The following is a 15,483-nucleotide window of genomic DNA, read 5'->3' as shown; positions in this document are numbered from 1 at the left end:
TCATTGAGCAGCATTTTGCTTGTAATCTGAATTGATCATTTGCAAAATTATGATCGACGGGCCTCTCCGCCTGTCTCAGTCGTCTCTAAACACTGCTTCCTCCGTCAAATGAAGGAAAAGCTGTGACAGAACTCCTCAGGACAGACCTGCAGTGAGAACGACGGTGGCAGTAAATCAGTTAGAATCATTAAGAGCTCTATCCTGTTCAACTGGAGGTTGCTGCTGTTTTTATTTCGCTTATATTTCTGCCATTAAGGCATCGTAAAAATATGTTTTAGGCCAAAACCTTCTTAAAATAAGGGCAGCCTATTCCTATTTCATGTAATAACTTCCTGTGTGGAAGCGTCTGGTTCCTATCATGATCACTGTAAAGAAATCCTAACGTTTCTCTACAGTGATCCATTTCGCACTGAACCACTCTGAATGACGTAGTTTGCATCTCAATGACTGATTTATGTAGAAATTTTGAAAAATTGGTGTAACTCCCCTTTGTAGCCGAAATGAACTTAAACTGATTTTTCAAAACTTCTGCATAATTAAAAGATTCCATTTCAAAGTCATTCAGAGTGGTTTGATGTGAAATCTAGACAAACCCAGAGTCAGAATTGTTCACAGTGGTGGTGTTAGGAACCAGGCGTCTGAAGAGTTCAATGCCTCTAAAAGATGTTTCACAGAAGGCTGTTCCACTAAGTGGCTACCAATACGCTGCCTGGTGCCGACGGGATTGCTTTATGGTAGTTTCGTGAACATAATATTTAAAAATCACTCATGATAAAGGGGTACATGCAGGACATTGTAAGGCAAAATAGCCCGCAAAGAAAACATTTTTTCAGATGTATCACTATTTTACCATCAACGTTACAAATTAAAAGTATCACTGGTCATTTTGGATGATAAAATTGTTGTATTTGTGTCGGAGACATGGTTTCTATCACCACCACTGGGACTGTAGGGTTTTCTACAATGAACCATTTCATGTCACAACTCACTGAAAGACTTTGTTCATGTCTCAGTGATTGAATTATGCAGACTTTAAGATGGTTTGGGCCAGTGGCTGCTGCTCGACACCCTGCAGTGTCCACTAGATGGCGCTCAGTTCAAACGTTCAGCTGCACTAGATCTTCTTGAAGAACTGTTGTGGTGCTTTGCATTTGGCACAAAGTAAGATTGACATTTCCCGGTTGGCTCTGCAGTTTGTAGGCAGCTGGTGGCGTTTTTAAGCGCCAGATGTGTCGTGTCCGAGTATAGCAGGAGGCGCGGTTTCTGTCAGGAAGTGCTTTCCCACCGCAGGGCCGCCCTCATACAGCGGGCGTTCGGCGGCGGAGTGAGGTCAGAGCGAGGGCGGAGCGCTGGAGGTGCTTTTTTTCCCACCGCGGTGCTCGACCGCGTTGTGCCCGCGCTCAGGCTCGCTTTGACGGCAGCGGGCGGACGAGGATCAGCCCGGGTACTCTTCTCCAGTGGAGCGTTTACTGAAATCTGTCTGGTTTGAGTCACTTTTCAGAAGTTTCTGACTGAAAGCTGATGGAAATCCAGCTGCGCTCAGGTTTGTTCGCGCTTCATGTGTCATGATTATGAGAAATGAGCTGCCATATGTTTCCTCATAAAAGTGGAAAAAAATGGTCTTGTATTTTTTTTCCACTCGTTCAGACGAACGATTACCTCATCATTCATTAGCCTCAGTGATGTTAGCGCTACTCTGTAACCAGCCACTAAAACAGGGTTCTTCAAGGGTTCTTTAGTAAAGGTGACTCTGCTTAGAACCATGATTTCTATATCATTTCATGCTTAAAAGTTTCTTTGCATACATAGATAAATAGATACTTTTTCAGATTGGTGGAGAACGTGTTGTATGTGGTTCTATAGCACCATAAAAGGTTCTGCTGCTGTTACTATGTCAGCTTGAAACCATGAAAGAACCCTTTTGGTGCTGTATAGAACCATTTTCAAAAAGGTTTTGGTTCTTCAAGAGTTCTTCAGTAAAGATATGCAGAACCTTGAACATCTAAAGAACCCTTTGCATGATTAAAGGGTTCTTTGCATCATGGAAGGGTTCTTCAGATTGCTGGAAAATTTGCATGAATGTGCTATTTAAATGGTTCTGTGTAGAATTTTTGGAAAGGGTTCTATATAGCACCCGAAAAGGTTTGTCTATTGTTACAGAAAGGTTCTATACAGAACCATATACAGCACAACAACCCTTACATTGGTACAGGAACCACGTTTGAAAAGAGAGATTTGTTGAGTGTGAACCTTTTAAAGGTTCTGAGAACCATCACATTATGTAAAAGTTCGAAGCTAATTAAAGGGTTCTTCCTAGAACCCTTTATATCATGTGAAGAAGGGTTTAAATCTCATTTGTAAAAGCAGTTCTCTAAAGAACCTTCCACTGAAAGGTTCCTCAGGAAACCAAAAGTGATTCTTGTGAACATCTAAAGAACCTGTTTTGGCACCTGGACAGTTCACACTCGCACATTCTATTTCAACCATGGTTCTTTAGGGAACCAGTAGTGGTTCTTCTATTTTCAAGGAGTAATACTTCTACTCAGTTTGTGAGGAAGGTGTTCTAGTGTTCTAGATACTAAAATCTGCTAGCTAGATTTAGACATTAACATAGACATTAGGTACTGTTTCCTTTTGGGTTTAATTTCTTCATGTTTCATTGGTCACAGTGTCTGTACTGCTTTGCGGCTGGACACACCTCTGACTTCTGAGGTTAGTCGGTTCAGTTTAGACCAAAAAGATCCTCAAAATGGAAAAATGGAGCCTTAAAAACTTTGCATGACACTCCAGCCAAAATAAATCATCTAGTCACAGGTTAGTCACAGGTTCCCTGAAGAACCTTTCTGGTTTGGCTGGTTCTTTGAATAACCACTTCTATAAATAAGAGGTTAAAGAATTGGAAGAAATTCCACATAATATAAAGGTTCTAGGAAGAACCCTTAAATTGGTATAGAACCACACTTAAAACTATGTTTGAGAAAAGACATTTGTTGAGTGTGAACCTTTTATAGAACGCTTTCCATAAAAGTTCTATGTAGAACCATCTACAGCATGTTCTCCATCAGTCTGAAAAACCATTTCAAAGATGCAAAGACCCCTTCAGCATGAAATGGTTCTACATAGAACTCATGGTTCTAAATAGAACCCTTCATTTTACTAAAGAACCATCTTTTTTAAGCGTGTAGTTACAGGTTGCCTGAAGAACCTTTCTGGTTTGGCTCGTTCTTTGAATAGCCACTTTTATAAATAAGAGGTTTAAAGAGTCGGAAGAAATACCACATAATGTAAAGGTTCTAGGAAGAACCCTTAAATTGGTATAGAACCACACTTTAAAAAAACAGAACCATGTTTGAAAAAGGATTTGTTGAGTGTGAACCTTTTAAAGGTTGTAGGAACCTTCACATTATGTAAAGGTTCTGTACTAATTAAAAGTTAGGGTTCTTTAAGTGTTCATGGTTCTAGATAGAATGATTTTCTTTACTGAAGAACCCTTGAAGAACCATATTTTTTAAGAGTGTAGTGCTAGCCTGGTTGTATTCATTAGCGTGCAGATCAGTGGCTAGGCTAGCAGTCAGGATTGGTTGGCACCACAAGGATTCTTAATAGTTGTATGATGCATTTGCCTGATGCATGCTGGGATTTGTAGTGACAGAACAGTGATGAACACAAACATGAGACTGCTATAAAATCATGGATTCTGTGGAGCCGTTCAGGCTGAGGGATGTAATGCTGCACTACAGAAGGCTGCATAACACAGCATATAACATATTAAACTCTTGTTTTAGGCCAGTTTCTGTGCTGTAAGATGGACTAAGCGGTTCTACTACAGTTTTATAGTTACTTGGTACTTAAGATTCTATGTTAATGCCTCTACAAAGTATGCAAAAATTTGGGCGCCCCTGCTCAAATAAAGTTTTGTTGATTTTCCAGTTAAGCAATAGAACACGAGAGGGAGTGTGTTATTGCGAAATAACATCATGATGGTATTGGTGATAACACACAACCTCAAGTGTTCTATTGCTTTTATACAGCAGCTGAATAAATAAAGTAATAAATTAATAAACTGGGTCATGAACGCGGCGTTTAATATGTTTTAATGTTCGCAGCTCCTTCAGCCAAATTATAGTTCCTTAACAAGCAGCTTGTTGCTACGTCCGAGTAACAGACTCCACTCACTCGCTGCTCTGTCTGCTGTAAGACTCGCCTTCTGAAGTACAAACTGAGCCATAAAACTGCTGCAATATCAAGTTCAGCTCAGTTTTGTCAGTTTTTGCCAGATCAGTATTAATGTTGTTTTGTTCCAGCCAGTCTGTAAAGCATCTTACAGCCCATTTTGTTTGGCGAATGGTGTTGGGTTCATTTCTGGCTGATTCCAGGTTGTTTAGGTTCTTGTGTCACAGCTGCCGACTGAAAAGCTGCTCAGTGATGATGACAGTTTGGGAATTTAGTGTCGTCTCATCTTCAGAGTCTGACCAAATCGGCTGTCGGTCAAATGTGATCTTAAAAGTGTCCATTTTCTGTTTGTGGCAAAGTAAGAAGTAAAAACGTTCAAATGTCTTGAGCGTCTCCTCCAGCTGTCAAAGTCGTTGCTTAACATCTGCACATTCTAGTGAACGATTAGTGTTTATTTGTTGAGTTTAACATATTGGGGGAAAACATAAAACGTGACCTGCAAAGTTTGGGGCACATTTCATGTTTTATTTTCAAGTTCAAGAGGCTTTATTGTCATTTCGACTGTATATAAGTACACAGTGAAAAGAAACAACATTCCTCCAGGACCAACACAGGAACACAAGTCCAAAACAATACAATAAACACAGTGCGGACAATACAGTACAGTAAATACAGAACAGAGCACAGGCAGCACGCGGTACTGAGAGTATGTGGAGCCGTGCAAAGGAGGATGTAACATACTATGACTGCAGATTAGCAGATAGCCTAGCATATATGAGCACAGCAGTCACTGAGGTGGCAACCAGAGCAGCAAAGGAATACAGTATTTGGTTGATACAGTAATTCTAGCAGCCGATATTGTTAAATAAATGCAAGTAGTTTTTTCCAACGTGTTAAACTCAGCAAATAAATTGCAGTTGTGCTCTAAACTTTGCTGAAAGTGTCATATTTAGGTTCTCTGTAGAGGATGTCTTCTCTTCAAACGTGATCGGGGACTCTTGCATATGACTGTAGGTACTGAGCCCTTCAGGATTCAAAGACCTATTCCAGCTAAACAATCGGGTAAAATCATTGATTTCCAACTGTTAGGAATATGATTAGTAATTTCTAGCCTCACGTTGATTTGATTACATTAGATTTCTTAAGAAAATGAATCAGTGCTTCTTTTTTCCGAAGGATTTGATTATTTCGGTATGATTCAGAATTGTTTTTCACATTTTTCAGTATTTTTAACTCAGCAATAAAATAGAAATTGTACACCGACGTTTCCAGGAAAGTGCCATATTTAAGTTGGCTGTAGAGGATTAAGTGTTAAGGGTTAACGTATTTTTACTTAGCAAAATAAAGTCATTTGACTTCAAATTGTTGCATACGACGAGTACTGTTTTGGAAAGGTCCTATTACTTAGACCATTGTGTCACTGAAGTAAGAATACTTTCAGTGGAGTCTGGGTTTAGACTACAGCACTAATGCGTTACATGGTTTCTTTTAAGCACCAGTGGTGGACGAAGTACACAAACCATGTACTTGAGTTAAAGTAGAGATACCCAAGGTAAATTATTACTCCAGTAAAAGTAGAAGTTCCTCCCTTTAGACCTCCACTTGAGTAAAAGTACAAAAGTATTTACCTTCAAATGTACTTAAGTATCAAAAGTAAAAGTACTAAAAGATTAATTATGACTCTGATGTCTAATTACCGTTTTTGTGAGAAGACTCTGCTTCATTAACTCATTTTAGGTGAGAATACTCCAGTGTCACTCTTGGCAAACCAGTCTTTTAATAGAATGTCATTAATTAGTGACGCTGATGTCTATTAAATTATCATAAGCACAAAACACTGAAGGCAAACAGTTTCCATTCGGTAGAACTGAGTAGCTCTAAAATAACCTTTTGTGAACGAGCAAAGTTTCAGTTTAAGATTTATTTGCAACTTAGTTAAAATGAAAATTAGCTTTAATAAAACAAGTTTAATAAAAACTTGCTTTAAACTCAGGTTCGCAAATGAGTTTTCCTTTACTGTATTGCATCTGTAAACATGAACTAGCCATATTTCTATATTGTGGTCTATTTACACAAAGTTAGGTTAGTTCCATCATTTATGTTGAATAGACTCTCCCAGAATTTTACGCTGCTGCACTGTCGTTGAACTGTATGCTTGCACTGGGTCGGTAAGTCCAACAGGTCAAAACAAGCTCAAAACAAAGTGTGCGCTGTGCCCTGATTGGTGTTCTTGCTTTGCGCTTCTTTCGTTTTTATACACACATAAGCCAAAAGGAACGACAGATTTCGCATAATGTATAATGTGGTGGAGTAAAAAGTGAGATATTTGACTTTGAAATGTAGTGGAGTAAAAGTAAAAAGTCACCAGAAATGGAAATACTTCAGTAAAGTACAGACACATATAAGTACAGTAAAGAATTATGTTTACTTAGTTACGGTTCACTACTGTTAAGCACACAAGGTGAAAGAAGCCAAGAAAGGAACCTCTGCAGCTTCAGTTACACGGTCTAGTAACGTCGTTAAGGCAGCGACTGGCTGTTCATTCTGTTGTTCGTACTCTTGGCCCCATTATGATACGTATATGGGTCAACTATCCATGACACTGTATCTGTATGCCTGTAGCTTCAAATTCCAATTTTTTTTATCCAGCCACACCCATAGACAAGCTGGAGCAGCTCAAAAAACTGATTCTCATGCTGACTGATTTCAGCCTCATATGGCTAAACAGCTTTTTTCATTGGAATGAATGGACTCTCTGTCCCACACATTACCTCAGCCTTACTCATAGAGTTACAGGAGCCTGGTTTCTGTACCTCACTGTGTCGTTGGTCTCTGGTGGTCTTCAGTCAGAGCCAGACACGAAGATGTGTTGCTGTGTGAGTTGGATGTGTCTGCTAATGGAAACCAGATGTTCATTCTGGATTTGGAGGTGGATTTCCGAGGCATGATTACTAACTAAATAGCCTTAAAAGTTGTACTGTGTTCTAAACCACATTGACGAGTCTTCAGGACCTGAGAGAGCTTTTGGTGATGTATTTGCATAAAAGACTTGGGTGACTATTGACTTCCATTGTTTGTTAGCAGTATTAGCCTGGCAGGTCAAGCGCTTGGTTCAAACTGTTGAAAATTTACACTAAGGGCACTTTTACAAGCTTAAAATTGAATAAGAAGAGGTGGTCAGCTTTTGAAGTCCAGCCCTATACCCTTATTATTAAAGGGCCCATATCTTGGAAGAATGAATTTTCCGTGCCATTTTGAAATGAAAGAGTTTTCTATAGTATGTAAACATTGTAAACAAGTGTCAAAACATACCATCCACTGCCAGGTCCATACAGTCCCTATATGCAGTCTAAGATGACAAAACAACCCGTTTTTTTGTTTGTTTGTTTTTGTGATGTCACACATTTACATATCCACCTCATCAGCCGACAGCAGTTCAGCCCCCCTCATTCACACTGATGTTATAAAGAGTGTTTCCGTCCGCTTTTTGAATGAAGCACACAGGGCAGCCAATCAGAACAGAACTCATTTACATATGTCAGTCTTAAAGGCACAGTAGCAAAAACAGCCTGTTTAATTCTATGGGATAAAGAGAGGTTGGAAAAATGAATTACGACTCATTTTGGTACACAAAACTGCACAAATGTCCTTGTTTGACCTCAAAAAAAAATAAAAACAGAAAAGAAAAATGTGTGAAATGCGTCCTTTAATGTATGGTACTATTGCTATAACTGTACAATTGTACAGATTTCAAACTCCATTAATTCCTATCAAGTTGCCCGTCAACAAGCTGGAGAGTAGTTTTGACCAAAAATAAATAAATATATAAAAATATTTCCTTTAAAGGAAAATTCCACCTTTTTTCCAGTTTTCAGATTGTCTGTGTAATTGAATCAGTACGATTCAACAAACATATTCTGAGTGGTTTAATTTGAAATGCTATGTTCTGTAGAAATGTACTGAGTCAGAATTGTTGATAGGAACCAGACGTCTAAAGAGCTTAATCCCTCTTAAAGCTGCTTCACATAAAGTTATTACATGAAACGGTTACAAATATTTTTTTGATGCCGGAGACATAGTTTTATGATAGCTTTGAGAGGGCTTTGTTTTTAAAAATAGGACATTCTGAGGCAAACTAACACCAAAAGCAAACTTATTTATGAAAATTTCTCCATCATCAAGATTACACAATTATCTAAAATTGCTGGCTGCTCTGTTCAGCTGCTCATTTTTAAAGTTGGAGTCAAACTGCGTCTCAAACCACACTGACAAGTCTGCACGACCTCAATGAAACCTGGATGCAGTTTGAGAGAAGTTTTGTGGTTATATTTACAAAAAAAAAGGTTTGGGTGACTATTGCCTTTTAGTGTTTGTTAGCAGTATTAGCCTGATTAGCGCTAAACTAAAGAAGTACAACTTAAACACCAAACATGTCTCTGCTGAGAGACTGCATCTGGGTTTAAAGGACATTTGTGTGCATAAACATTTTTTCTGAACCATTTCTTTAAGTGTTAATATTACCTGCTGTGTGCTCAGAGCAGGTTGTTGTGATGTATTGTATCACAGTCCTGATGAATATCGTCATATTGCCAGACTCTACTTCTAGCAGTACGTTTGTAAATGGTTTTAGATCATTAAAGAAGGAAGGGTGGGTTCCTGCTGGCCTTCCTTATGGTCTTCTGGGTGATTGCACCACACCAACCATCCAGCAACACCAGCGAATTGCTTAATGTGCACAACCACTGTGTGTTTTTTCTTCGGGAAATGCGCCTTTGTGGTTGAATTATACATATTTATTCTCTTATTTAAATTAGTTATTTATTAGATCAGTTTGACTGTTTGATTCTTTTCTTTGATTCAAGTTTCAATGAACTGTTATCTTGTCTTTGCGTGATATGATCTCCTTCTCCTACTGCATTTTGTGTCTGGTTTGTGGTTTACCACTTGATCTGTTGCGATAATTTAACATCTGCATTAAGCCTGCACGTTACTGACAATGCAAATGTGTGGCTGCATGAGTGTTATTTCCAGAAATGGAAAGTGTGCCCAATATTCACCACAGAGCACTTCCCCTTCACTTTGAGAAGCTCCTTCAACCAACCTCACCACTGTCATACTGCATGTCTTTGTGAACAGGGCAGCAGGAGGTTGATGACCCAGCCTGTTTTGTATCGTCGTGTCACGCTGGATTGTCATGAACATGAAAGCAGTCCTGACGAATATCGTCATATTGCCAGACTCTACTGCTAGCAGTACGTTCGTAAATGGTTTTAGATCATTAAAGAAGGAAGGGGGGGTTCCTGCTGGCCTTCCTTATGGTCTTCTGGGTGATGGCATCTCTGTGGACTGCGTCAAGCTGTTTTAGAGTTCTGTCGTTATGTATTAAGTATGTTATTCTGTTCATGTTTGAGCATCTCCGCTGCAGGGTGCAGTATGCTGTAACGCCCTGATAGTCGGCTGAAACAATAAGTAAAATAATGGCTTTTAAATTGCTGTTATCATTTTTACACCGCAAACCTTAAGGCGATAGTATCTTTTCTCATAGTCGTCTTATCTGTGTTGAGAAAGTTTCAGTACAGTGTGGTCAGAGCTGTTTTCACTGTGGCGCCGTTCCTACAATACCGTGTAAAAGTCTTAGACCATCCGAGAAAATGATGTTTAAAGCTGTTTGTCTGGGAAGTAAACATGCATCTGTTCAAAAAACAACAACAGCTGATTAAGCCAATAAATGAATGATCAGAACCCTGTGATTTGATGTGTGTGAGTGTTTTAGCTTAACAGTGTCCCAGTATTTACAGTCACCATCTAATGCTTGGTATATGTCAGCAACCACCTGGAAGACCATAGCAACTCCCTTGCAAACTCCTTGCAACCAACACAGAGAGTATGGCAAACATCTAACAACACGCTAGCAACCACCTCCAGTACCATAGCAACCACATAGCAAACACCTGGAATAACATAAATCACTTAGCAACACTTTAGAAATCACTCACGATACCATAGCAACCACCTAGCAACACCTTAACAACCACCTGGAATACATTATCAACCATTTGCCAGCGCCCAGAGCCGTATAGAGAGAGAGTAGCATCAACGGAAGTTCAAAATGCTTGATGGTCACGTGATTCACGTAGACTTCAGATAAACCCATAAACACTCAGCGACAGAACTGCGTCTTTTGATACGTTAAAGTCAATAAATGCACTGATTTACCATATTTATATAGAAAACCAATGTGTGTGTGTGTGTGTAGTTACAACAATATGATATATTAAAGTCAAATTTGCTACTATTTCAGGATTAAACAGCTGTCGTTACCTGCCCTGTTGACATGTTAGGTTAATGTGAACATGGTGTCAGAGTGTGTTTTTGTTGTTTCATTGCTTTGACTTCTCGGTATTATAGATATTATGTTCTTAAACCTGTATGGTAGTTAAGATCAGTCATATCCTAATGTTTATTGATATACTGAGAGGGAGGGGAAGGGAAGGGATGTTTCAAAATTGAGATCATAAATAAATATAATTAACATAAATACATCTTTAATTAATGGTAGTTTCAGTAATCCCAAGGCCTAGATCATTTTAATGACTTGATGACTACTATAAACTCTATGACTTTCAGAAAGAACAGAAGGAGAAGGAGCCAAAGAAATTTGTTTGGCTTGCATATGAAAAAATCTGTATTAAAAAGCATACATTAAAATACATCACATCCAGACTGGACAGGACATAATAAACACATCTATTTATATTTGTTTGTACACATATAAACATATTTTATATATCTTGTCTTTTTACTATGCACATATTTACTGCGATGGATTCATTAAATAAAGCTATAACGAACTCAAACATGAATAGCCTGGCAGGCAGTTTGTCTGTGCCCTTTTCTCCATGTTGTCCTTGCATATAGTCCCCAGCATGGTTTGCTCTGCTGCATGGAGATGCTTCAATCGCTCAGAGAAGGGAGTGAAATGTTTGGTTTCTCCACCAACGCAGAGAGAAGAAAAACTGCTGGCTCGAGTCAGCAGGAGCAATTACTAAATTACATACCATCACTAAAGATTACAACAAAACCAACGTGACACTGCATACGTTTCACAAACAAAAGCCACACCACTGGGAAGCTTAATGTTTTATTTATTAAAAATAAGAAACAGGTAAAGAACTGCAAAACCCAGGGAGCTGAGACTCAGGGTGCAGGGTGGGGCTGCTGTCTTATTGTAGGGAGTCTCTAGGCTGAGTTGAATCCCCCTGTGGTTCTTGCCATTAATCCAAAATCGACTAAACTGCAACATAATCTACAGATAACAGTCAACAGAATCACAAAGCCTGCAAACACTCAATCCATAAGTCTTATATTTGTTTACTCTTTAAAAAGTCTCCGATACGTGCTCTAAATCCACATCAATAGTGACGTATCACGAAAATAGCTCTTTCTTTTTATTGTGTAACTTACGTTAGCTCAAACTCCAAAATGGATAACGATATTCTCATTTCATCTCCACCTCCTCCACTCTACAAGCTCTGCCCCAGTGTTATATTTAACTAATATTTAACTCCCACCACCCTGTGAAAAATCATGTTTAGAAGCTTTTTCTAAGATTCAACAACGGTGGATGAAACAACATTAAGAACAGGGATTTTACCATTACTACGCTGTTTATTGTTGTGTATTGTGTTGTAGTTCACTAAGACTCTTATTTTGAAGTAAGTATCCTTCCTCCCCCTTCTTGTGGAACACCCGCTAAAAGAAAAGTGAATCAGTAAAGAGTCAGACGAGCTGAATAACGCTACCTCCTTTGCCGGTCTCCTTTATTTACTAGTGTTGTGTGAAGACGTTACACTCAAGCATACAAACACTACAGTGGCGACGAGGATTATTTTCCAAAGAACCTACATTGCCTGTGGACTTTTGGCCAGACAGAGAGAGAGAGAGAGAGAGAGAAGTGCTGCAAACAATACAGTAAGTTGCCGAAGTCTGGTGGTAGTAAAACGGCAGGCTATATTGGAAAACTTGATGCCTTCGATAGTTCAACAGACAACTGGATGATGTATATTGAGAGGATTGAACAGTATTTTGAGGCGAATGATATAGCCGATGGAAAGAAAGTGTCCGTGTTGATCAGCGCAATAGGAGGGAAAGCTTACAGCTTGTTGAGAAACTTATCTGCACCGGACAAGCCTGCAGAACTCAGCTTCAGTAAAATTGTGGAGACCATGCAAAACCACTTGTGTCCAAAGCCCTTGCTAATCGTGGAACGTTTTCGGTTCCATAAACGTAATCAAAACGAGGGAGAGTCCATTTCAGCGTATGTGGCTGAACTAAAGAAACTGTCCGAACATTGTGAATTCGGCTTAGTGATGCACTAAGAGATCGCTTAGTTTGTGGACTTTTGAATGAAAGCATCCGAAAAAGGCTCTTAACTGAGGATAAACTCACCTTCAAGAGAGCAGTGGAAATTGCTGTTTCAATGGAAGCCGCTGCTAGAGATGCTACAGAGCTGCAGTCAGGAGCGAAAGTCAGTGTACACAAAGTTTACTCAAAACGAAGTTCAGTAGGACCGAGTGAACTGTGTTATCGCTGTGGCAGAGGCTCCCACACAGCAGCTGGGTGCAGATTTAGAGCGGAAAAATGTGTAACAAAGTTGGACACATCCAAAGGAGGATCCGACCCTTTCTCTCTCTCGAGAGGCCACCCAGGTGCTAGTGCAGTCTCTTGTTATCTCAAGGCTTGACTACTGCAACTCGCTCTTGGCTGGTCTTCCAATGCAGGCCATCAGACCTCTGCAACTCATCCAGAATGCAGCAGCACGACTCATCTTCAATCTCCCAAAGCTCAGCCACGTCAACCCACTGCTGCGCTCCCTTCACTGGCTTCCTGTAGCTGCACGCATCAGATTTAAAACCCTTATGCTTGCCTACAAAGCCAAAAATGGACCAGCCCCTCCCTACTTGATGGCAATGGTCAAATCTTCGAGCTTCGAGTACAGCTCGGCTTGACCCGCCATCCTTCAAGGCGCGCAGAAGGCAAGCATCAAGACTGTTCTCTGTGCTGGCACCCAGGTGGTGGAACGAACTCCCACTGGCTGTCCGAACAGCAGAGTCTCTCACGGTCTTCAAACGCAGACTGAAGACACACCTGTTTATACAGCACTTAAATGAGCACTGAATTAAGTATTGATTGTAATGTATTGTACAGCACTTATGTATTGTACTGTATTGCACTGCTCTGTGTTTAACTCTGTTCCTTTTTCACTAGGTGTCAATGACTTTCTGATTCTAGCAGTATCTGAGCTCAGGACTGGCTTTCTCTCTAACCTATTGGTAACTAGCGAAGATACTTTCTCTGGATAGACAAAGCACTTTTTGTAAGTCGCTCTGGATAAGAGCATCTGCTAAATGATGTAAATGCAAAGGGCTTGTCGGTCAGTGAAAAATAAAAACCAAAGTAACTACAGAGACACGGTTAAGAAAACCAGGCAAAATTTCACAAAGCATTCAGAGGTGCATGCTGTGGATCAGCACTTGAATAGTGATGATGACATAGGATTAGGCAACCTGGACATTTACCAAGTGAAAGTAGACAGAAAACAACCAATATGACCCCTGAAGTAAATTGGACAACTGTGAAAATGGAACGAGATACTGGCTCTGCTGTATCTGTCATTTCCCAGAGTGAATTTGAGCAATGTTTCAAGGGCACGGCACTGAAGCCATCTGATATCCACCTGAAGACTTACACAGGAGAAAGGATCACATCAGTGGGTGTCGTGCCTGTGAATGTGAAGTACCAGAATCAACAGAGTATGCTGAATCTGTATGTAGTCAAATCATATGGACCAGCACTCTTTGACCGAGATTGGCTGACACAAATACAGTTGGATTGGAGATCTATCCACAGCATGTGCACCATCCCCTCCACAGAGGTGTCCACAGAAACAGAACTACAAAAGGTCCTGGAAAGTGCAGCAGATGTTTTCCAAGATGGAATAGGCACACTCAAGCACATCAAGGGCAAAATTGGTCTGAATGAAAATGCATCACCAAAATTTCACAAGGCTAGACCCATTCCTCACTCCATAAGAGAAAAAGTAGCAAGGGAGTTGGATCGTATGGTAGCGGAAGAAATTTTGTCAAAAGTGGCCTGGAGCCCATGGGCAACGCCAATAGTACCTGTAACCAAGAAAAAAGGAGCTGTTCGAGTGTGTGGAGATTTCAAAGTTTCCATTAATCCTGTGCTAAAGGGGGAGCAATACCCACTTCCCAGAATTGATGACATTTTTGCAAATCTATCTGGAGGGCAACATTTCTCCAAGATTGACTTGGCTGAGGCTTATCTCCAAATGGAAATAGAGGAGGAATCCAAGGTGTATCTTACTATAAACACACACAAGGGCCTCTATCATTTCAATAGGCTTGTTTTTGGTATCGCATCAGCACCAGCACTTTGGCAGAGGGCAATGGATCAGGTGCTTCAGGGCTGTCCGGGCACGCAGTGTTACTTAGATGACATTGTGACAGGAGAAAATGCACAGAAGCATCTTCAGAACCTAAAAACAACGCTGGCAAGGCTTGCGGAGTATGGACTGAGGGCTCGTCGTGACAAGTGCGAGTTTTTCAAGCCCAGTATCGCTTACCTGGGGCACACCATTGACGCACAAGGGCTGCACAAATGCACAGAGAAAACCCAGGCTGTCGTACAGGCTCCATGACCAAAGGACGTGCCACAGCTGAGATCCTTTTTAGGATTTGTCAGTTATTATCACAGATTTCTTCCCAATCTGGCCATGGTCCTTCATCCCCTTAACAGTTTGCTTCAAGTAGGCAGGGAATGGAACTGGACTAAACAGTGTGATGAAGCCTTTCAAAAAGCAAAGAACATGGTGACATCAGATACTGTGCTCACACATTATGACCCAGAGCTACCGCTGAAACTTGCATGTGATGCCTCAACCATATGGAATCGGTGCAGTCATGTCTCATGTCATGAGTGATGGAAGTGAACGCCCAATCGGCTTTGCATCCCGGTCACTTACAGCGGCAGAGAAAAATTACGCGCAGATAGACCGTGAAGCACTGAGCCTTGTCTGGGGAGTCAAACATTTCAATCAGTACCTGTTTGGTAAAGAGTTTACCCTTGTCACTGATCACCAACCTCTTGTGTCTATTTTTAACCCACAGAAGGGCGTACCACTTACTGCTGCAGCACGAATGCAGAGGTGGGCATTGTTCCTAGGAGGACACAGGAATAAAATTGAGTTCAAAAGGACACATCATCATGCAAACGCAGGCGGTCTGTCAC

The 15,483-nt window shown here is 40.4% G+C and overlaps 1 protein-coding gene across 3 annotated transcripts in view; it reads left to right on the top strand.

Moving 5' to 3' along the window:
- Positions 1–1,347: 1,347 nt before the first annotated feature.
- dennd3a (DENN/MADD domain containing 3a) overlaps positions 1,348–15,483 on the top strand; it is a 63,795-nt gene continuing 49,659 nt past the window's right edge. For all 3 annotated transcript variants that reach the window (XM_036567591.1, XM_036567590.1, XM_036567592.1), the window contains exon 1: positions 1,348–1,543. The gene's annotated coding sequence lies outside the window, so the exon portion shown is untranslated. The remainder of the gene's footprint in view (positions 1,544–15,483) is intronic.

The sequence above is a fragment of the Colossoma macropomum genome, unplaced genomic scaffold (assembly GCF_904425465.1).
Source record: "Colossoma macropomum unplaced genomic scaffold, Colossoma_macropomum, whole genome shotgun sequence".
Lineage (NCBI taxonomy): Eukaryota > Metazoa > Chordata > Actinopteri > Characiformes > Serrasalmidae > Colossoma > Colossoma macropomum.
The sequence above is the reverse complement of the archived record's forward strand: the minus strand, read 5'-3'. Positions and strand labels throughout refer to the sequence as shown.